The following is a 24,854-nucleotide window of genomic DNA, read 5'->3' as shown; positions in this document are numbered from 1 at the left end:
TTATTTATCCAGTGTGTACTGTGATCCTTATGTATTACCCTAAGACACACATCTACCACTGGTCATACATGGTATGACTACCACACAGTTTGCAACATGTTGTAATGTGACAGTGCACAGGTAGATATGGTTTTTCTGCATTTCATCATGGCTGGTATGCATCCCCACCCTGTTTGACAACTTTCCATTGCTCATGTTGTGCAATGTGCTGTCTGTGTAACTTGCCCATCTTTACTCTTTGTTCCAACCTTTGTCTGTCATGTCTAGAGATATTTGTTCTATGGGTATACCTGCTGTGATGACCTTATTCTCCTCTTTCCCTACGTTTATCATTCCTTCTATTCTTAAAAAATAAAAAATGTGGCCTATTCCTACCCCCCTAAAAACATTGCCCATGCCCCTCTGACTTTCCCTCTGATTTTTCTATTCCAACATCCCTCTTGTGTGTCCCTCTTCTTCACGCATATCCCAAAGCTTTTTTTCTTTCTCCCATTTTCCTTGGGTGCATGCATTACCTGTGTTTCCCCCCACAAACCCAGCACTCACAGTTGTGGAGCTTTACCAGTGTACCAGTTCATGTCTGAATCATGAACAGTAACTTTAATCTGAATTTTTAATGTCTACTATTTAATGAGGAGCTTTACCAATTTACCAGTTCATGTCTCTGATTTTATAATGTATCTACACCCTCTATATTAACTGTATTTTGCTTAGCTTATGTATCTGCATCCTGAATTGTTACTTTAATCTGAAAATCTAATGTCTATTATGTAATGTTGGAGCTTTTCTCCCTAGGCCTCCACTGAAAACAAGCTCCTGAGCCCAGTGGACCCCCCCGGTCATCAAACTGAAATAAAATAAAAAAAAAAAAATGTGGCTGTGATTGCCCTTCCCCTTTATTCATTTTTTTTTAGAAAATTTACGGATTCCATCAGTAAGTAATAGCTAGCATATTTTTATAATAATGGACTTACGGTGATATTTTATAGTTGTCCCTAAGATTACTGGAGAGATTCTGTTATAGATGTGTATTTAAGACGGTCAGGATGCTTGAATTGTGAGATTCTTTCTATAATTTTGTTAATGTATATCACATTTTGACAGTGATTTTTCATTACTTATGGATTACTTGCTGGTAATGTACAGTGTGTCATTACCACTGAGTTACTCTGTTGTACGTCGGGATATTCAGAGTTCACTGTGGCACATGTACATATTACATTGTTATGCACAACTTTGCTGCTGATATCAGCATAATGCACTGGATTCCATGAACTTTATGGAATCTGGCCTTGAATGTTAATGTATTTACATTGTTTTTATACTGTCACAGTTACAATTTAGGAGAAAAATAAGAGCAAGTCTCTGAAAAAATCCTGTCATATTCCAATATTACCAACTCTACTGTATTGTTTACATAATGTGATGTCATGTTGGGGGGTGTACTTTCATAGAAAAGTAAGTTACAGCATGCCAACAGAACACTGTCTTGACAGTGTCAGCTAGGAAATAAATGATCGCTCATAATAGTTATCAGTACTGTAAGTAGTACTGATACTGCAACACATGGAAAAAACAACAAAAAAGGAATACTTAAAAAGTCTGACAAATCACCTTCTCATCATTCCCATTTTGAAGAGACATGTGGTCTAATTTGCATGCTGGAAGAGGAGTTATTTACCAAACATGACAGTATTGTACTTTTTAACATTCAACTTGTGCCCATTTTTAGTACACTGAGTATTTATGAATTTCAGTTCTTGCTGAAGGGCTTTCGCACCAGGAAGGAGTTGACAATGACTCCTAGTTTACAGTTGTCTGTAGAGGTCTTGGTTCATGGTCTGGGGATCTGGAAAGTAAATGCCAAACATAAGAGGTCCCAGCACTGAGCCCCTTCCTACTAGCTCATGAGGTACCTGCCGCCTGCACAGTTTAGGTTGTATCTTTAAGCCTATTTGCTATCCAACTTACTACATTGGGATCTGTTTGTAATGCATTAAGCTTGATAACTATTCTGGCATGGAAGATGGTTTAACACACCTTAGCCAGGTCAAGGCACACTGTGTGAACAGTATGACTACTGTTAGCAGCCTGTGTTACCCTTTTGAAGACATGAATCAGATTCATATGACAGGATCTACACTTGACAAAGCCAAACTGTTGTGGGTCTAGCTAGATGAGATTCTTAATATCATACTTTATCAGATCAGTTTTAATAATATGTTCCATGGCTTTGCAAATAAGCCTTGTCAGGTTGATGGGCCTATAATTTCTGGAGTCTGTGCTAGGGGTCACCCTTGTGGAGTGGCACAACTACTGCTGTGCACCAAACTCTTAAGGACAAAGCCAGTGGCTAAACTCAGGTTAAATCATTTAAGGAGTGGCCCTGCCAAGGCTTGTTCAGTACTGTTTATTAAACACTATCCCAATTCAAAAATGGCCAGCACACAAAAGTCAGCGTTTCACCAATGAAATATTTTAATCATACAACCATAGTAAACACACCCAAGGGAAAGATCCAAGGGAAAATCAGCAAACCATTTTTTGGCCAATTTGCCTTCATTAGTGCAATAAACCAAACACTTCCACACAGAATAAATATCCAACGTCTCCATCTCATTGGCTGTTACTCAAAAACCTTCATTAAGCCTAGGTGAAAAAAGTGCACCTAACCTAATAATCCATCTTTATTCTTTTTGATTAAATTATTATGTCAACCTGACTTATCTTTGGGCCGTGCACTCTTTCCATACATGCAAAGATCTGTGGACTTTCTGTTTATTAGACAGCCGGGTTTGTTGTCAGGCCCCATCAAGAAGGTATTTTTAGTCCTGGAGTACATTTTTAGTATGTATTCTTTAGCAATGTTGTCTGGGGGGGGGGGGTGGTCTGAGAGTTTCAGGAATAAATGTGGTTTGGATAGTTGTCTTTGGTGTAAAATTCATTCTGAATTAGCTTCCTCATGAAGCAAGAGAAGGATTTGTAACTGTCCTTATCTTCAGATTTTAACCTAAGTTAATGGGCTGCTTTAGTAGACCTAATAGTATTTTTCAAGTTTTTAGTCAATTTTCTGATGTTACCCTTGTCATGAGGGCCTTTTGATCTACTGTATACTTTAAGGAGTCTGTTTTCCTTTTACTGTAGGATTTATTTACATTGAAGGACTACTAGCCTAGCTTGTTTTTAAACTTCTCCTTAAATTTTGGTCTGGCTGGGGCTCCACCTTTGTCTCAGTGGACAAAGAATTACTTTCTGAGGCTGCTTGCCATGGTAATGTCTGGGGTGATGCTGCAATAAGTGAATTTTGAAACTTCATCATATGATTTGATGAGGTTAGTATTTTTGATATCTTTGGTTTCAGTGGATTTATAGGTTTGAAAGGTGAAGGTAACTATGATCCTACTTAACCAGTGAATGAGATACCAGGGGAATAGTACATGAAGAAGCATATTCATAAGGACTGGGTCAAAAATATTATGTTCTGTGGTGGTTTTTGCTAACAATTCAGTCCAGGGAGATTCTGTTTATTAAATCTAAGAACATTTGGGCATATTCTACATTAGAGGTAGAGGTACTCCATTTTAAAGAGGTATAGTTAAAATCTCCCAAAATAATGGAGGTATTGTTTATATGGAGTTCATCAAGTGCATTTAGAAATCTTGAATGATTTTCATGGGACATAAAAGGTGTCCTGTAACAGGCTATAAAGCAATAACTAGTCCTGTTTAGTATGAGTTGGAATTCATTAAGTTGAATTTTTGAACAACTGAGAGTCTATCTAGAGGTGATATGGGCCTAACAAATATAGAGATACCATCACAGTTGTCTTTAGCCAATTGCTGAAATCAGTTGTCCTTTTTTATACCTAGGCATCATTCTTGGAAAAGAAAGGATACTTCTCAGTGTGCCTGCATTTGTGACATATATGGAGAGTTCTGATACTTTTTATTACATATCCTACAGGGTTTTGGATCCCAGTCGTTCACTCCCACATTGACCACAACCATGTCATAATCATATTATACTTGTTAAGTGAAAGGATATTAAGGAACCTTAAGATATCAGAGATCTTGGCACCTGAAAGACAACTCACTGTCATAATGTCTTTGTCCAGCTTCGTAAGAGAAGCATCTGTGTGCTTGACGATAGAGTCATTAATCACTAAAACATTTATATTTGCAAAGCGGTCTGGTGTACTGGATTTGAAATAATTTAACTTTGGTTGACTCTTTGTTGACAATGTGCCTGAAGGTGATGTGGTGCTAGAGTTTTGCTGAGAATTCATTTTCTTAGGTCTAAGAGGCTTTGGTAATGATGTTTTGCAGCCTCATTGCAAGACATTTTAGGGTGAGTTGGTGTAAAGTGTACTGGTTCTGTGTTGCTGATAGTCTGCCTCTGTGTGTGTGTGTGTGTGTGTGTGTGTGTGTGTGTGTGTGTGTGTGTGTGTGTGTGTGTGTGTGTGTGTGTGTGTGTTTTGTGAGAGTATGGCCACCATATTTGTTAAAAATTTGCATCTCTGACAAACAAAATTTATTGTGTTGAGTACAAGTTATTCTATCAACTTTCTAAGTTTGTAATACCAATATTTAAAAGTTGTCCCTATTTTTGGGCCTTTGTCCCAGTTTTTCTTATTGCTTTGTCCAGAATTTTTGCTCTACGAGGTTGAGAGGTATGCTGACCTTCCATCTTGGTCTAGAGAATTTCAGAATTAATTAGGCTTATACTGATACAAGATTTAGTTAATGAGATAGATAATGCACCATATTGTGAATGAATGCAGTTATGCAGGTTCTCTTTTGGAGGGTTTGTACTGATGTATTATCTGAACTAAATGAGGTAAATTAGGTTTAGATGGTAGCGACAAGCACCCCATCCTATCTGCCAACGTGATGTTCCCCTTCATTTTGTGTCTATGCCAACCTCTGATGATTGTATATTCCTCCCTTCCCCATTGCCTTCTCTCTGTTTATCTGATGTCTTCACCTTGGTGTTTCCCTTCCTTCATTGTGTTACAATAATCTCTGTCAGTCATATTTGTCTTCCCTTGCTGCATAACCTAACATTCTTACCATCCTCTTACTTTTCCTAATTATTTCTTCAACTTACCCTTCTCTTCAAAAATATAAAATAGGCACTTGTCCCACAAAAAATAATTAATTTATTATAGCTGTTAGCATATATAAGTGAGAGTGGGAACTGAACCAACAGCCACCATTATTTGCAATCTGACAGATAGAAGATTAATGTGATGAGCTATTGAGACAGACAAACTGTTGCCTGTAGTAGGACATGCACTATCACAATCCTCTGCACAAGGTATGACATAAGTATTATTTTTTATCAAGTTTCCAGTTGTAAAAATATCATTTGCATATCTAGTTATGGTGCTGAGTCATACTAACACTGGATATTTTGTGCTTTAGTGTAGTTACAGGTGATTCCTTATCTGGCATCGGCATTGTAGAATTGCCCCATCTGATGCCGAAAGATCTGTAGCCAGATAATGATGGCAGGGATGATCTTGTATAGACTCTGCCATTGACACAGGGACTGTAGCCACCACATCCCTAACACAGACCTCTCCTGTTTGGTATCTACTTCTCTGAAGTACAGGCTAACACAGTAGGCCTCTGGCTAATGAAGTTCACAGATGACTGCAAACTGGGAGCTATAGTTGAGTCCCCAAATGATGTGGACATCCTACAGAAGAGCCTTACTGAGACAGATGCCTGGTGTCAGAGCCATAGCCTCAAGTTCAGTGCCAAAAAGTGCATTGTTATCACCTTTGGTAAAAACTTTGTACCCATGAACTACCACATAGACGACAGCCTTCTTAACACCGAATGTGTGATAAGAGACCTTGGGACCCAGGTGGACAGTAGTCTCTCCTTTGATAAACACATTGCCACAGTAGTCAGGAAATCCTTCTACATGGCACACCTCATCACAAAATGGTTCTCATCCAGGAAAAAAGAGGTCATTGTTCCCCTCTACTCAACACTCATTAGACCCATTATAGAGTACAATGCCCCTTTTGGAATGTACCTCACAAGACATCTGCAGCAGCTGGAAAGGCCACAGAAGTACCTCACAAAGAGGATTACTGGCCTCAGACAGATGCCCTGCACTGATCGCTCAAAAAAACTCCAGCTTTACTCTGTAGTATATCTCCTACTCCGAAGTGATCTCTGCCTAACATATAAAGCTATGTCAGACCCAGAGCTGTTGGACATGCTACATCTAAAGAAATCCCAATCCCTCCGAGCTACACACACTAGGGACCTAATCCTTGTCACCACAATAAACGGGACTTGCTGGAGGGATAGATTCCTGTTCCAGAGACTTCCCATACTCTGGAACAAGCTACCCATCTATGTCAAGCAAAGTTCCTCATTAACACTCTTCAAGAAAAATCTTGATGAGTGGATGGTAAATAGGAAATACACCCAGGGGATCGCTTCTATGGCTCTGCTTGACAGGGGCACAGGAAATTAACTTTCTTGGGTTGGTGTAAGCCAGGGAACTTTGTTCGCTAGGCTTACTTAGTACCTTGGGCCGATAGCCTAATACCTACCTATGAACCCATGAACAGACCATGAACACAGTTTCTATGCCTGTGGATGCCTTGGCTACTCAAACATCAGACAGAAGACAGGTGGATGGGAACAGTAATGATCAGCGATGTGAGGTGGCCCCAGAGTAAACAGATGTCTCACTCTGCCATTAACACTCATGGGCAGGGAGGTCAACACAGAGGGGTTGATAATGGTGTTTGATGAAGACATGCTTGCTGCCCTCCCCTGAGGTTGGTGTGTTAATGGCCACAACCCAACATATGTGCAGGGCCACTGTGGAGGCAGTTTGCTATTGGCTCCTTAGCCATGACAGAGATTGTGAATGTGATCCAGGCTGTGCATGCTGGCCTATGGGAGTACATGTCCCATATAAGTGTGATTCATTGGATAGACTGAGTTGAGCACTGGATCATGTGATGTCTTCTGGCTCACCTGCAAGGTGCTAGGAACCATCCTCAGAGCTGATCATCACAACATCCACAGATATTAACCATCGTAGCCATGGACATGCAAGATCCTACTCCTGCAGTGCTAACAGTTCCACAGCAACATCTATTGTGCAGGTCTAAGGGGGGCAGATCAGCAAAGCCGCTGTATGCAGATGATGTGGCATTACAGGCAGACACTGAATAAGAACCTCAGCAAATGACAGGGAAAAGCAATGCAAAACTGAAGGCACACAGGATGAAACTGTATACAGGTAAGACAGTTGGAATGGCAGCAAATGTGGGAAATCAAAAGAAGCTGAAAACTGATATAGATGGGAAGAAAAGTGGAATAGATTAACAGCTTCAAGTATTTTGGAGGGGTGTTTGACGAGAAGGGAAGCCTGAAAGAAGAGGTCAAAACTAAAATAAGAGGGGCTGTACCTACAGAGTGTCAGCAATAGTTTGTGACAGAAAAATGCCAAAGGTAAAAGGTAATGTGTACAATGCAGTGGTATGAACAGTACTAATGTATGGTACAAAAACTTTGGCAATGAAGGCAGAGCAGTTGAGGAAGCTTGAGGTGATGTAAATAAAGTGCCTGAGATGGGTGGTAGGATGCACACAGTGGAACAGACAAAGAAAAGAGACATAAGAGTAGAAGCCTAAGTAGCTCCAATTGAAGAACAGGTCATGGTAGCTCATGAACATATGTAATAAAGAAGAAGACAATCTGTTGAAGACAATTTGAGACACACAGGACGAAGGCAAAAAAGAACAAGGGTGTCCAGCACAGAGAAGGATGGTTTGTGTGAGTTAAGACTGAAAGTCAGGCATGTCTGTTGAAAACATTATGAAAGCGGCATTGAATTGCGAGAGAGAGAGAGAGAAAGAGAGAAAGCGGCAATGGTTGATGTGACACCTCTATCCATGTAGAAAATGGGAAAAAGAGGCTCCGCCATCGTACTTTGCCTCATTATCATACACAGTGCCTTATCATACAGTCATTAGCTGATAATGCGACTGACCGCATTACTTGGGCTACCAGTACCATGTAGCTTGGTCTTCTGACCTGCACACCCTGTGCTTGGCTACTCAGCGCACAAATTCACTTAGTACAATGCAGTAATCTTTTCTGAATCCAGTCCAGTGTGTTTCTGATTGTTGTGATTCTTAGAATAAGTTTAGTCATGGCACAGAAAAGCCAAATTATGACATTTCAGCAAGGTCTAAGTATGTAGCTGAATATCTTTCTCCATGCAACAGATGTAGCATTTTAGTCAAGCTGTGGTGATGCTTTGAATTCATCACAGTTACTCTGATTATGGGAAAATGAAGTATTTGCACTGATAAAATCTTACAGCACATATATCTAGTATTTATCTCTGACAACCATCAGTATGCCATTTGTCTATCAGGTTATAGTAAAATCCTAAGTCCCCGAGGCTTGTTCTGACTTTAAATTGTACCAGGAATTGGAAGGGCATATTTTTTGCAAGAGCTCAGAGCTACAAGATGTTCAATAAAATGCAAGATTAGTTTCTGTCAATATCTGGTGTTGCATACATTATTTAAATAAAAAGTGCAGACTCTGTTTAACTTGTATTTACCATAGTGTTGCATTTGTTTTTCTAACTTATATTTTCCAGTAGACTTCCATTATTTCTGTCACGTTTTCCTGTTGATATGTGTATATATATATATATATGTGTGTGTGTGTGTGTATATATATATATATATAAGAGCTACTTCACGACAAAAAAATCACCAAAAGATAGATAACCACGAGATAACGACAAAAAACCTAAAAACCAAAAAAAAACAACCGAACACCATAACACTACGAACATCGACAACACAACAACACACCACAATATAATATACCCACCTAGCCTAACCCAAACCCTAACCCTAAGGTCCTAACTCACTTAACCCACCCCTAACCCCAAGGTCCGACACTTCACCACCCCACTGTGTGTCGCACTTTACCGAGTCGCGCGACGACATTACCTTTGTCGGTCTTTCTGCTGTTCAGTCTTTAGAAGTAGACCCATATATATATATATATATATATGTGTGTGTGTGTGTATATATGTGTATATATATATATATATATATATATATATATATATATATATATATATGTATGTGTGTGTATATATATATATATATATATATATATATATATATATATATATCCATATATGGGTCTACTTCATATGACCTAAATTTCATTTGACTGAAATTCATTTGACTGAGACCAAAAAAACTGAAAGTTCAAAAGACTGAAAACTCATTTGACTGAAACTCATAACATTGACACATTAAAGTAAAAGGCATATGCCATTTTCCCCACTGTAGTGTGATCCTGGAGTTAGTATAGATAGTTAGGGTATGTGTGGGGGGCACAGCCCCCCACATACTTTATACATTTTAAACCATACACATGGATATTTATAACTGCAATGAATAACTCTTTGCAGAAAACAATATTTACCTAAACTATGTGGGAGGAAAAGCCCCCCACACCCCCCAATGTGGAGGGCTGTGCCTCCCACCCCCCTAACTATATATACTAATTCCAGGATCGCACTACAGTGGGGAAAAGGGCATATACCTTTTACTTTAATGTGTCATTGTTATGAGTTTCAGTCAAATGCGTTTTCAGTCTTTTGAACTTTCAGTGTTTTGGTCTCAGTCAAATGAATTTCAGTCAAATGAAATTTAGGTCATATGAAGTAGACCCATATATATATATATATATATATATATATATATATATATATATATATATATATATATATGTGTGTGTGTGTGTGTGTGTGTGTGTGTGGTTCCCCTTCAGAAGGTTGAACTGCTGAAATCTTGAAATGCATATGGTCGAGACCATATGGCTCGAAACTGCAGAAACTCGACCTTCTGAACGGGGATCGGCATACAGTGCAGAACGGGAGATTTCCCTTTCTGCGCTGTAGTGCGATCTTGGAGTTAGTATAAATAAGTAGTGGGGGGTGTAGGGGGTGCAGGGGGGGCTTGCCCTCCTGCAGAAACACTGTTTTGTGCTTTCTTGCTTTTTATTTCTTTCCCCTTTCAGAAGGTCGAGCTTCTGAAATTCGAGCATATGGCTTCCGCCTTATGCATTTCCAGATTTCAGCCATTCGACTTTCTGATATATATATATATATATATATATATATATATATATAGATATATATATATATATAAGCAACAGAATAATTATCACAGTCACCATGGCCAGGGTAACAAAGTATACGACACCAGTAAAATGGAAGATTTTTTTTATTGGGATAAGCGCTTTCAGATCTCCTTATCCTTCATCAGATCCATATAAAACAAGTCAGTTAAAAAACGTTTAAATACTGAAACATACCCAATTAATTCAATGACATGCCCTCTCCATCAAAATTTCACACATGCCTGCTAAGCCTTCTCCCTTTCAGAGCAGGTTTAATTGGTAAGTAGGCATGGAGACCTGGAGATTTGTATGCCTGCAGCCTGCCTATCCAGCACATTTCTGCTTTCTCTACTAAATTGTTAACATCCCCCTCTCTTGTTGTTACCTATACTCTGCTTGGAAGCAGAAACACACATGGCAGAAGGGTTATCTGGCACAGCAGTTGAATTGGATTATCGACCTCGGACCAATGGTATGAATGAGACCATTGGCTTGGACTCTGTGAGTTAACACTAATGGTACCAAACTATTGAATACTTCCCGGTGCATGACCAAGAAGGGCATGAATAAGGGCTTATTACATCTTAATGTGAATCCCCTGTTGTGCCTTGACTTAAATACAGAAAGTAACCATAGCCCTGAGGAGCATTTGGATCACAGTGCTTTTATATGCAGCACCAGAGACCTTGAGAACAGCCTGTTTGACATAAAGAGACTTCAGTGGCAATGCCTCAATTTGGAGGCATGCCTTCACTACAGGATTGTTCCTAGAGGCCTATGGATTTTGGTTATGCCTACAAAGTGCCAAGCACATCCAAATCTACTGAAGGAATGGCAGAAGCTTAACCTAGAAACAAGCTTTGGGTTTATGAAGCTTCTGATTAAGTATTTTGAACCAAGGGAACAAGCGTTGATTGATTACATTGAGTGGAAGCAATAGGAAATAGAAGGTACATTTACTACTGATTTTCATGTTGACAAAATTAATGACATATATCTAAAAGTGTCTGTTGTTGATAATAAGATAGAACAACAAAAGTTGAGAAAACTACAAGGAGACTATGCTGATTTTTGTAAAGGGGAAGTATTTGCATGGAAAAGACCTGTACCTGAAGGGGTGAGGAGACAAACATCTACATGGGTGAATGAGCATACAGAAAACAACCTATCAACTGAGTAGCATAGTGAGGTTCAGACTCACCCTGGAACCTCTCACATTTCTGTGAGAGAGACTATGACAGTGGTAGATACCACTGTAAAAGAACAGCAACAGAATGAATATCCTGGAGTGTCAGGTGCTGGAGCGAGACCTAGGACAGCTACTGTTTCTAATACTGTTTCCAAAATGTTTTTTTCCCTCACTACTGCTCCAAGTGAGGGAAGTATGGAAGGGGAAAGAGATGAGGTCTCTGAGCCAAGGGAAAAAGAGGGGGAGACATCCCTCGGAAGAAAGAAGAGTCAAATGTTAACATCAGCCTGTGAAGAGACATTAATTTTTAACTTATCAAGTTTTAACTTGACTGAAACACGTTAAAGTTTTGAATAAAGGTTTACAGTTTGTTCCAGCTGTTAAATCAAAAATAGACAATGTTCTGTTGACCCTTAGATTGTTTGGCAGGGAAGTAATGTTAAAAGATGTGTATATAAATTCTGTGGATGCTGAGCTTTCCCTGTTTCGAAAACCTAGTGTATTTGTACCTCAATACAAGGCTGTTTTAGACACTTTTATTAATGTATGTGAGAGAGAGCTCCACACTTAGCATGGATAATCTGGATGTCATTTTTATAATGTTACTCAGGAGGAGAGGGTGGCACTGAAAGATCTACAGGATGACCCCGAACTTGTTATAAGACTGGTAGATAAGGGGGGAATGATAGTGCTCATGGACAGGACATATTACTCCCAGAAAATTAAAGCTCTTTTAGAGAATGATGATGCATATGAATCTATTACAATTACACAAATGGAAAATATAAAAACTAGAGTAAGGCTTATTCTACGTACAATGAAGGAGGGTTGCTTAATAACTGAAGAGCTTTTTAATTATTTCAGTGTTATGCATCCTGTCATCCCCATTTTTAAATGTTTACCCAAGGTGCACAAAGATTGTACTGATCCACCGATGCACCCCATTGTAGCTGAAGCTGGCTGGACAACAGAACCAGCATCTATATATGATGAGAGCAACCTAAAGGGCTTACTTGGGTTAGCACCAGCTGTACTGAAGGATTCACAACATTTCCTTAGAGATTTAGGGCTGTATAAAAGGGACAGTAACCATGGTGGTTGTTTGACTATGGTGATGATGGATATAAAAAAATCTATTGACCGTAATATTGAATAATTATGGCTTAGAGGCATTGGAAACGTTTCTTAACAATAAAAGTGAGTATGATCATAGAAAGATAGAATTGCCATGTACCCTGATGAAATATGTCCTTGAGAACAATATCTTCTTGTTTGAAGATGATTTATACTTGCAGAAATGTGGTGTGACCATGGGCACCCTATGTGCCAACACCTATGCCAATATGGTGCTGGCACAATGGGAAGAGTCTATGTGTTTGGCAATAACTCGTTCCATAGATGTATTCATTTCTATAAACAGTTCATGGACAATGTCTTTATTTTATGGGGAGGGAGTATTGAACAGTTGCATGCTTTTGTTACATATTTAGAAACTACCACTGATTTTTTTACATTTCCCAAAGCAACATGGTACTGAAAGCATTGATTTTCTCGACATTAGGTTGAAGCAGGACACAGTGTCTGGGGAAATGCACACTGCCCTCTATCGGAAGGAGTGTTGGAAGAATAGTATTCTACAAAGATCTAATATGCACCCTGGGCATGTTCATAGGAATGCCCTAAAGGGACAATTCCTTAGAGCATCTAGACTTCACACTCAAGGGGAAGAGTTTCTTGAAGTGGCTGAAACCATGGGGAACAATTTTTTGAGGAGAGGGTACAAACAAGGTGAAGTGACTGCTGCACAGAGACAAGTACAGGATTTAAGAGAGGATATAGGGAATCCGTATTTATAAAGGTGGAATCATATGGAAGAATTTTCACAAAGAGAGGCTGGTAAGGATCTTAGAATGGACCTTACATACTCTAGTGACATTAAGGGGACTTGTAATGTGATTAGGAATAACGGGAAGATTCTGATGGCAGATGAGGAAATGAAAGGGATTGTAGGGGAGGTACCTCACTTTGCCTTTAGAAACAACCGTAGTCTTAAGCAGCTTGTATGTGATAAAAATGTGAACTGTCACTCTGTTATTTCACAAAGAAAAGGCCCCCACCCATGTTAAAGATGTACTTGTAAATTTATTTATAAAGGAAATGTATTTTTACATACACAAGAGAAGAAGGAATAATATTTTGATGGGTATGCAGATTGTACCAGTAGGAACATAGTGTATATGGCTACTTGTGGCCTCTGTGACTCCTTTTATGTGGGTAAAACCACAAGACAGCTAAAGGAGAGGGCGTCCAAACATTTGAGTGACATTAAGCAGCAGGATGTAAAAAAAAAAAAGAAAAAAAACTTTTTAAGCATTTTAAAGAGAACGAAGGCCATTCTTTTTATTTTAGGGTAATACAGAGTATAGGTAACAACAAGAGAGTGGGGGGAATGTTAACAATTTAGTAGAGAAAGCAGAAATGTGCTGGATAGGCAGGCTGCAGGCATACAAATCTCCAGGTCTCCATGTCTACTTACCAATTAAACCTGCTCTGAAAGGGAGAAAGCTTAGGAGGCGTGTGTGAAATTTTGATAGAGATGGTATGTCACTGAATTGATTGGGTATGTTTCAGTATTTAAAAGTTTTTTAACTGACTTGTTTTATGTGGATCTGATGAAGGATCAGGAGATCCAAAAGTGCTTATCCCAAAGAACATCTTCCATTTTACTGGTGTCTTATACTTTGTTACCCTGGCCGTGGTGACTGTGGTAATTATTCTGTTGCTTGGATATTTTGTGTTACACAGTTCTTCAGTGGGAGGCTTCCTACTTTACACACACACACACACACACACACACACACACACACACACACACACACACACACACACACACACACACACACATATATTTTTTTACTAAACATTGTTCTTGATTTTCAGTCTGACAGTGCACTGCTGTAACTGATACCCTGCTTACTCTGCTGGCAAATGATTGTGAAGCTACAGCAATTGATTACAGCCATTGCCGGGTAGTTTTCTTCTTCAGACAAAGCTTGGAAAAGCACATTCTTTACTCCAGCCTTCACTGTGGGTGATGTCCCTTGTGGGAGGCTTTTACTCTTACTCTAAAGGTGATTGCCTTGCTCATCCTTGTTTAGAAATAGCCCTAGCTTAAAATATGAAGACGAAACTGAGATAAAAATTCAGGTAATCCCAGTATAAACTCTGAATAACATCATATGTTCACAGAAGTTATCTTAAAAAAAAAAAAATTAAATAAAAAAAAAAAAAAAAAAAAAAAAAAAAAAATATATATATATATATATAAAACCCTGAAAAGCAACACCATATGTTTAATTTACAAGAGAATTTCTTAAACAAATTAAAATGTCCAAACTTTGAAGAAGAACAATATAACTTATTAAATAGTCCCTTATCAACCAGTGAAATCAAAACAGCAATTAAAAAACTAAAGATCAATAAATCCCAAGGTTCTGATGGATTTATGGCAATGTTCTATAAAAAATTCAGTCACATACTTGCTCCAATCTTGTTAAGAATTTACAACTATATCATAAAGTATGGGTTCACGGATAAATACTTAATTCAAAGACAATTTTTATACCAAAACCAAATTGACAAACTAAACCCTCTTAATTACAGGCCCATTGCCCTTATTAATCTTGACATAAAAATTTTGACTTCATTGTTAGCGAACAGATTACAAAAAACCTTAGATAAAATTATTTCCCCAGAACAACTGGGCTTTATGAAAAAAAGACAATTAAGTGATAATACCTGCATGTTAGACACCTTAATCTCTCTCTTAGCTAAGAATAAATATCCAAGATATGTACTTACAATAGATGCCTCAAAAACTTTTGACAATGTAGACCTAGATTTCCTTTTCTCAACAATGTTACCTTTTAATTTTCCCCCATCTTTTATAACAGCCATCAAAATGATATACAGTAATGCTACCACCACACTATGCATCAACAAGGTTTACTCCCAACCCATCAAAATCACAAATGGTACCCACCAAGGTTGCCCATTGTCTCCATTCCTTTTTAACATATACTTAGAACCGCTATTACTCCACATTACCCAAAACACTTACCACCACTTCCCAAATATTTACAACACAATAGTAAAATGCTCAGCTTTCGCTGATGACCTAAACTTATACTTTGAACTCCCAAACAAAGATTTACGCAAAATACTTTCCTCAATTAAACAATTCTCCAGAATAGCAAATTACAACATGAACCCCCCAAACTTGTCTGTATTTCCTCTTAACTCTCTAAACCATAATGCATCTTATTTCACTTTAGTTGATATACCTCTAACATACACGCTAAAATACCTAGGTATAAATTTTTCTCACATCTACAAAGAAATGCATAAATCAAATTTCTTAAATACATGGGATAAAATTAAGCAAGACATCTCAAGATGGGAAGACATAAACCTATCTTTTCTGTCCAAATCAGCCATTATTAAAATGAATATTTTTCCTAAAATACTATTTCAGCTAAATTCTATCAGTCTCAAAATACCAAAAAAATGATTCACATCAATGGAAAAGGCCCTCTCAGAATTCCTGTGGCACCCTAAAACAACAAGAATAAGCTACCAAAAACTCACAAGACCAAAAATAAAAGGAGGTTTGGGGCTTCCAGATTTTAATCTGTACTATATTATCATAAAAGCAAACCGGTTAATTCAAATATCAGAATATGATAGTACTAAGGAGATCTGGTACCCAATATGGGTTAAAATATGGGCAAATCTACTTTACCCCCTAAATATAACCCCCAAAGCTACCCCTTTTCTTTATCCCAAACAAAAACATTTTTAGTAAATTGCACTCAATAATTAAAAATGAAATTATAGCTTTCCAATCTCTATTTACATCTATCAATCTGCAGAACTCACTAATATTGCTACAACCTATACACATGAACCCAAATATCAAGTTAAACAACAAAATGATAGATCTCAAACCATTCCCATTAATTAAAACTTAACAGTATGACATATCTTACAACACAAGGAAGAAACACTGGAAAACTTAAGAACACAATTAAAGATGCCAGGCAGATACAATTATATTCTTCGACAAATTATATCACTAGTAAAGTTAAAATACTCAAACCACAAAATAGAGATACAAAATATAGAAACTACCCAAAACATAATCAAAGCACTAGCTGCTAAAGAGAAAATTATTTCAAAATCCTACAAATTAATAAATGAGTTAAAACACCAATCTGCGTTAATTCACTCAAGATACCAGGAAAAGATAAATAAAACCATCACAACAGCACAAAAACAAGAAGCTATTAACAATACCTTAAAACTTACACCTTTCAAAAACCTAATCTACACACAAATGATGATTAACAACGCATACTATACCCCAGCTGTCCTCAAAAAATTTGATTACAAAAAAAGATCAATGTGTCCCTTCTGCTCCAGTGAGGATGTGGATATCCTCCACATCTTCTGGAGCTGTAAAAATATCTTCAAGCTCTGGTATTCCCTAAGAGTGCAACTTAAAAAAACTGGATACGAAAAAAACACTTTTTCCTGGGAAACAATGATTCTGCACATAATTCCTAGTTCAATCAAAGGAATGCACAGACATATTGTAGTTACAGTATGTGCCCTACTTAAATTTTATATATCTAAAAATTGGGTAAATAACAAAAATATCTCATGGAACAACTTTAAAGACATGGCAGTTAAGTATATCACCTCTCACAAACTAGCTACAAAAAGCATAAAAAAGAGCATATTTTCAAGCATACTGGAATTTTCTTCTAGACACAATTTTAACAAGCAAACAGAATCCATAAAACTAAATGAAAACCAGGTGGCATTAAAAACCTTTAGGTTACTAAACTCAAAAAGTGTATCACTTAAACATAGAACATGCTTCTAGGATAATGACAAACGGATGGCATCCAACACTGTAAATAGTGTTAATGTGTACATAGTTTAGAGTTTCACAATTATTTTTAGTAAAGTTGTCCTACCTACACAAACTAAGCACCATACAAATGATGATATATAAACAAGTTCTTTATTTTTTCTTATTTTCATTGTTTTAAATGAGAAAGGAAAACTTTACTCTAATACGCAACAGGGGTGAGGCATCTTTGGTGACAAAACCAAGGGCTCATCTTTGTATCCTGTCCTCTTTCCCCTATAACCCTTAGGTATGATGAAACTATATCAGTTTTCAGTTTTTAACAAGGTTTTTTATGTGATTCATTGTAAATAATTGTTACCTTTTCTCCATTTGTTTTTGTACATGCTGTATGTCTGAATTATTTTTGTTTTGAAAACAAAAGCAAAAAAAAGTAATTGTAAAAAATATGAATCATAAGTGGAATTCTGCTAGACCTTTGTTACTGTCAAGATGCATACCTTTGGTTATCCTGTCACCATTGCTGGCATTGTAGATAATGTCAGGATATGAGGTGATGAGCATTATGGGATATGTAGGTTGTTAAAGTTACAGTGCTACATATCCACAGCATATACATATGTTGTAACATAAACTTCCTATTATCACATCACAACCCCCCCCCCCACCCAGAGAGAAGAACTCTTAAACTAAATCCAAAAAAACAAAACTCCCAAGACAATGCTTGGACCACATTTTATTAAGTGTAAGCGCTTTCATTCACATGCAATACATGAACTTCCTCAAGTGCACAAACCCTTCCAAACCAAAGCTTAAATAGAATTAAAACAATGCCATCTACTGGCAAAATTAATTTAAACGTGCCAATTAATTAATGTTATTTAATATCAACATCAGACAAAAACATCACATTAATCAACATACAATAAAAAATAGAAAGTAAATAAATATACACTTTAGCATTTTTAAGAATTAGTAAGCTGGAAATTGATGTCTTATCATTGATACCAGGAACATTTGTTGCATCAAGATATAGGTTCATAGGTTCATAGGTTCATAGGTTCATACTAGGCTATCTGCCCGAGGGCATTTATAAGCCTAGCCCATAGTTTTGTGGCTTACGCCACCCCTTTAGTTTGGAGAAACTATGCCCATTATTTTGCTGTGCCTCTGTCAAGCAGTGACACTGAGGTAACCCCTGGGGTGTATCTGCGATCTCCCATCCATTGGTCAAGATTCCTCTTGAACAAGGCCAGCGAGGTGCTCTGCCTCACATAAACCGGGATTTTGTTCCACAGCATAGGGAGTCTTTGGGTGATGAATCTATCCCTCCAGCACGTCCTAACTGCCAGTATAGTTCCTGGGCCTCCAATAAAGCAGCCCAGTTGCCTCCCCTATCAGGTATTGCAACTTTTTCAAACACAAAAAAATAAACTTTTAAAAACTTGTACATTTAATAGAGTTATTGTAAAGTGCATTATTAACATAATTTCTTGATATTGCGTACACCTGCTGATGAATTCTCTTTTTAAGGGACACCTCCATTATACCTACAGAAAAAACAGGACAGGCTGAACATTGAGCTAAATAAACAACTCCTTTGGTATTGCAGTTAAACCTACCATTTGGAAACAGAGCCTTAGGAACATGTTCTAAAGGGCCTACTTTTAAATCCCGGAATACCAGTAGACTGAACCACAAAAGACCAAGACCAGAAACTCGAACAATCACAATCTTGAAACATTACAAACTTGAATCCCAGAATACTGAAGTTTAATATAAGTTAAATGGCAAGTCAATTAATATTACACTGTCTCTTTAAAGTTTTCTTGTAAGTATGCAAAACATTGGGTAAGTTTACGTTCAAAGGTTGTGGTATCGGTGGAGATGTTTATGGTGTTTCAAAGTGTAAAGTAGGTGAAGAAATGCTATGCAAGTTTAACTTTTCATAGTGGTGAGTAATTTAACAGACTTCCTTGCTTATAATGCTACATGATGTTTTTTTGAAGTGGAAGGGTGTAGTGTGTATAGTGTTCTGTATGTAGCATGAACCTGTTAAGAGAAAAGTGTATTATAGTGATTGCTTGGGTTTACCCTTTTTCTAAAATTAGTGTGATCTCTGAGTTAGTATGATTAAGTTGCAGGGAGTGTGGGGGGCTGCAGGCGGGCATAACCCCCATGCTAAAGTGAAGGAGAAGTAAATAGTTGTATTTTTTATTATTGTTGTAGTGTTGGAAATTGCAATTTGGTTTTGGGTTTTTGGTATTCTGGGATTCGAGTTTGTAACATTTTGGGATTGTGATTGTTCGAGTTTCTGGTCTTGGTCTTTTGTGGTTCAGTCTACTGGTATTTCAGGATTTAAAAGTAGACCCATTCTAAAATCACATTAACCTCTTCACATAGATATCTACATTGTCAACAATGTCTGCACTTAAACATAGCCTTGCTGAAAATCTTATTAAAATCTCTCTAAGAATTTTCAAAGTATTTTTTTAAATTATTTTTATTCCTTTAAACTATTATGGTTTATCACCTAAAATGTGCTGTAAGTTCACAGGGTTAATAGTTGTTAGCCAATTTTTCTCCAGTATGGTCTGGATCTCACATGTAAGACCATCAATTTTACACCCATGTCTCTACAATACATATCCGACTTCTTAACAGTAATATTCTTCAAAGTTTCAACATCGTCCACTTCACTAAGAATTAGTTGAAATGCTGTAAATCTATCCTTCACTACCTGACATCTACAAGCTTCAACAAGACTCAGTGGGTAGGCCCGATCAATAAACATGTGTTCCACAAAATCCTACTCAGTAGACAAGTGTGCATCATCCAAGGTCAGCCTCGAAATCCTTATCAACTGACCCTTTAAAACATTCCTTTCTTGCCACAGAGAGTGGCAACTGTTATGCAACATACTGTTAGAATAACTAGGCTTCTTGTAAATGGTAGAAGAAAAAGACAATAATTTTTTTTTAAAATCAAAATGTACTTAAAAAATAAAAAAAGTGGTAGTATTGTTGATGTGTTCAACAAAATCCTTCAACTGTTCGATGTTACCTGTCCATAAGATAAAATGAGAAAACTCAAGTATAGGTTCATGTGTACATAGAATTCAGAAGAAAAAATATATTTCTTCTCCCACCACCACAGAATATTTTCAAATTTAGGAGCCTGCATTGCTAGGGTCTATATTACAACATTGAAACAGCTAAACACTGAATGCCATTTCATCGACACATAAATATCAAACTATAAATTAAGCGAACAGCCAGATCACCAACACTTTTCCTAGGGAAAAAATCGGTAGGCCAACCAGACATAACACACCAGTTCAAACATTACAAAGTAGGGGGGCTTTGACCCCAACACACCCCCTAACTAAATATACCAACTCTGAGATCACACTACAGTGGGAAAAAGGGTAAATGCATGGTGATGGCCAAGCAATTTTCCCTAGGACAAAAATTGGTGATCTGTCTGTTCATGTAACTTGTAGTTCATTATTTATGTGTCGATAAAACAGAGTAGTATGATCAAAAACAAATCTTGAACATCAGTAGTGAAAAAGATTAAACTGTTGTCAAAGGAAACTTGTTTAAGTGATTTCAGATAGTGCCAGGTGTCATTCAAAACAGGATTCATCCATAAAAATTGTTTTAATTTGTGATCAACATTCTTGGCCAGCAGTTCAGTTTTGGAGCAACCCGCAGCATCAGTTTGATGCAAAGGAGGGTTAGATAAAGATTTGGGCACCTTAGGTAACCCAAAAATGTTGGGAACTACAGGATTGCACATCTTCAAAAATTCATAAACAACCCTATCAACTTTACTATTTAATAATAAATTACCTAACCATAGATCACTCTTTAGATAAGAAATGTTAATTTCATTCTTATTTGCTGAGGTAAAAAAATACCCATTATTTAAATATTCCAACATTTTTGTGAATACAAAAAACTGTCTATCAACACCACTCCACCCCCCCCCCCTTTATTGGGTTTTATCACCCTAATAGATTTGTTGCTTCTTAAGTCATGAAACAATTTGCTTTCATCAGGGCTCAAATTAAAATATTTATTGTCACAGTGAGGTATTAAGGACCTAATATCTCTATCTAAAACTGCAGAATACAGTTAGTGTGTCCTGCTGATGCATGTTTAATATTATTTTTGAAAGTCAGGTAGTGATTGGGCGAAATATTGCCTATTACAACATCTCTTGTAAGAGGCTTTGGCTCACTGCTCATTTTGCATTATTAACTTGTACAGAATTTTATTTTTCAAGCCTGAATTCCATCAAAGAAAATCGTGTTGAGAAGTAAGATGGAATGGCACAGCAAAGCAAAAAGTCCCTCAAAAGTCTAAGCAAGCGAATCAGAGAGCTAGTGAAGTCTCTGAAAGCAGACTTTGAGGTAAAATAGATTTATTTATTTATTTATTTGCAGTTTGTTAACTAGGAAAGTCCATTGGACTGAAATGAGCCCATTTTCAATGGAGGTCCAGGGAGAAAAGCTCCATGTACAGTTTTACAATAGCAAAAATCAACAAGATTTGCAAGTAACACACAGTCTAAAAATATCAGAAACAAGTGGCATAGAAAATAGTAACAAAACATTAAGGATAATTATAAGGTATTCAGTTATGTCTGCAATCTTAAGTGTAACACCCAACAATGTGCAGAATTAGTTGTAGATGGCATCACCTATACCCAGTCCTAAGATATGGCAAACCTGGTAGCCAACAAATTCATCTCAAATTTCACCTCCCCATCACCCCCAGTTCTCCCTCAAGAAATACCCTCCACCTCTCCACTGCCAGTTGTCACCAAAGAACAGATTATCACTGCATTTTCTAAAGCTAAAACATGCCTTCAGTGGGGCCTGATGATATTCCAGGTTGCCTCTTAAACTGCTTAAATCAGGGCATATTAGGCCTATTAGGATCTCTATTTAACCACAGCCTCCAGACTGGCTTTGTCCCAATATAGTGGAGGACAGCAACAGTTATCCCTCTGCATAAAGAGAGACCATCTACCTATCCAGGAAATTACAGACCCATAAGTTTAACTACTCTTGTATGTAAGGCCATGGAAAGAATTATCATGGACCTGATAAATAATGGCATAGGAAATCCCCAGACACTGGACCTGACCCAATTCGGCTTTGTCAAGGGCAGGACATGCATAATGAATCTGGTGGATAGTCACTAAGACCATGGATAAGGGAAAAACAGTACATACCTCAACTTGGCCAAGGTATTTGACACAATTCCTCACTCAGGTATTATAAATAAAATCAAAAAACTGGTCATAAATCCCTACATCACCAGATGGATAGCCAATTGGCTCATGGACAGGACATGTGGTTAAAGTGGGTGAATCCAGATCCAGCAAGAGGCCAGTTACTAGTGGTGTGCCACATAGCTTTGTCCTGGGACTACTCCTGATTGAAATATACTTCTCTGAAGTCAATGGTAATGTGGAAGGCCTCTGGATGACAAATTTTGCCAATGACTGCAAGCTGGGGGCAATCATTGAATCCCTCAGTGATGTAGATATCCTTCAGGATGGCTTAGCTCAGATAAATGATTGGTGCCAGAACCATGGCCTAAAACTAAATGCAAAAAAATGCATTATCATACTCTTTGGAAACTCAAATATTCCTGCAAATTACAACATCAATAGCACACCCCTAAAAGTAGACAGATGTGAGAGATCTAGGTACACAGATAGTAGCTTGAACTCTGACCACCATGTGTCCACAGTGGTGAGGAAGCCCTTCTATGTGGCACAACTTATAAGTAAAGGTATGGCATCCAGATCCAAGGAAATTATTGTCCTGCTGTACTCAGCCCTCATTAGATCAATAATTCAGTACAATGCACCATTTGGTATGTACTTGGTTAGGCTCTTACAGCAGCTGCAGTGGCTTCAGAGGTTCCTAACAAAGAAAATACAGGGTGTAAACAACATGTCCTATGTGGTTATACTAAAAGCCCTACCCTTTACTGTGTCTCCTGCTGACTTTTAAGGAATGACCTATGCCTGACCTAGAAGATACTCACAAATCCAGCCCTGATGGAGCTGCTACACATCCGCAAGTCAGACAACATGAAGGTCATCTGATCTAGTGATCTAAACCTAGTCAGCAACTCTAGCAAAACATGCTGAAGAGACATACGTGTCTCAATGACTGACCCTTCTTTGGAATAGGCTTCCTATTCACATTAAGCACAGCCCTGCACTGGCCCTCTTCAAACACAGTTGGGATCAATGGATATAGAATGGCAAATCCACACCTGGGGTAGTGGCTATGTTCCGTATGGAAAGGGGAAATCTGTAAGATACTCCCTGCATAGGCACAAATCCATGCCATCCTCTTGTCCCTAGGAGCCATATATTGTGTACAATCAGGTTATGTTGGCTAGGCTTATAAGGACTCTTAAGCTGTTAGCCTAGTAATCTCCCATGAACCTATGAATCACTGATATGATAGTTCTTATTTGCCTTCCAAGCATTAGCTGGGGTGGATTTACTTCTGTTACACTATTGTATAGAGTAACTTGGTATGAGATGAGAACTCTAGGATGTTCGGCTTGTCTCAAGATCATTTTAGTAGTTTAAACTGCCCTCTCCACAACTTCATTTGATTGAGAAAAGTGGGTGCTTGAAGTAGTAAGAATGAATATATAGTTATCAGCAAACTGATGAAATTCAGTTGACAAAAATCTCTATCATAGTCTGTAACCATTTCAATGGATATTCCGTAGCTTGTGAAAATGGTCTTGAAGCTTGTTATTATTTGTTTGCTAGCCATAGATGGGACATGTATGTGTCACGACAGTAATAATCCACAAGTATTAAGTAATGTTTGCCCTCAATCTCACACAAGTCAGCAGCTATTTTTGCCAAGGGCCTTGTGGTAAAGGAGTCAATAGCAAATGTTCTCTTTTTTGTGATGGTTAATGAATAATATAGAAATGACACCCTAAGAGAAGTTTTTCAACGTTCATGACACTTTGTTAGATGTTGGTGTCTTTCATGTATCTGCTTTAATACTTCAGTACATTGTGCTGAGGGTACAACTATTCTGTTTTGGTACTGTGGTAAACCATAATGTTCAGACACTTGTGCTCCGATGGTGCAGTACTTGTACATTACATGTTTGTCTTGTGTTCAACACTTTGGTCATTTCTGCCTGAAATATATGATAACTGTTTGCAACTCGCTGTCATTTTCAGTAGCTTATTTTCAACTTTTCTAGTCTTTTCATAGTTACTGGTTGAATTGCCATGATGCTAGCACAAAAGCAGCAATGTCTTTGGTATCTGACTGCCTCTTGTTGCATACTGGTTTTCTGGATAATGACATAATGTCAGTGCTTCAGGTACATAGATTGCTCTGGTATTGAAAGGCCTCAGTCTCAGAAGTAATCTCTGATGTCAATATGGTAGTGGAACTAGTGGTTTCTGGTCATTCTTCAGTTGGAAACTCTGAATCCCAGTAGGTACCCGGAGAAATTTTCACATGT

Source organism: Protopterus annectens, chromosome 3.part0 (assembly GCF_019279795.1).
Source record: "Protopterus annectens isolate FY-2018-M chromosome 3.part0, PAN1.0, whole genome shotgun sequence".
NCBI lineage: Eukaryota > Metazoa > Chordata > Ceratodontiformes > Protopteridae > Protopterus > Protopterus annectens.
This window is presented reverse-complemented; position numbering follows the sequence as displayed.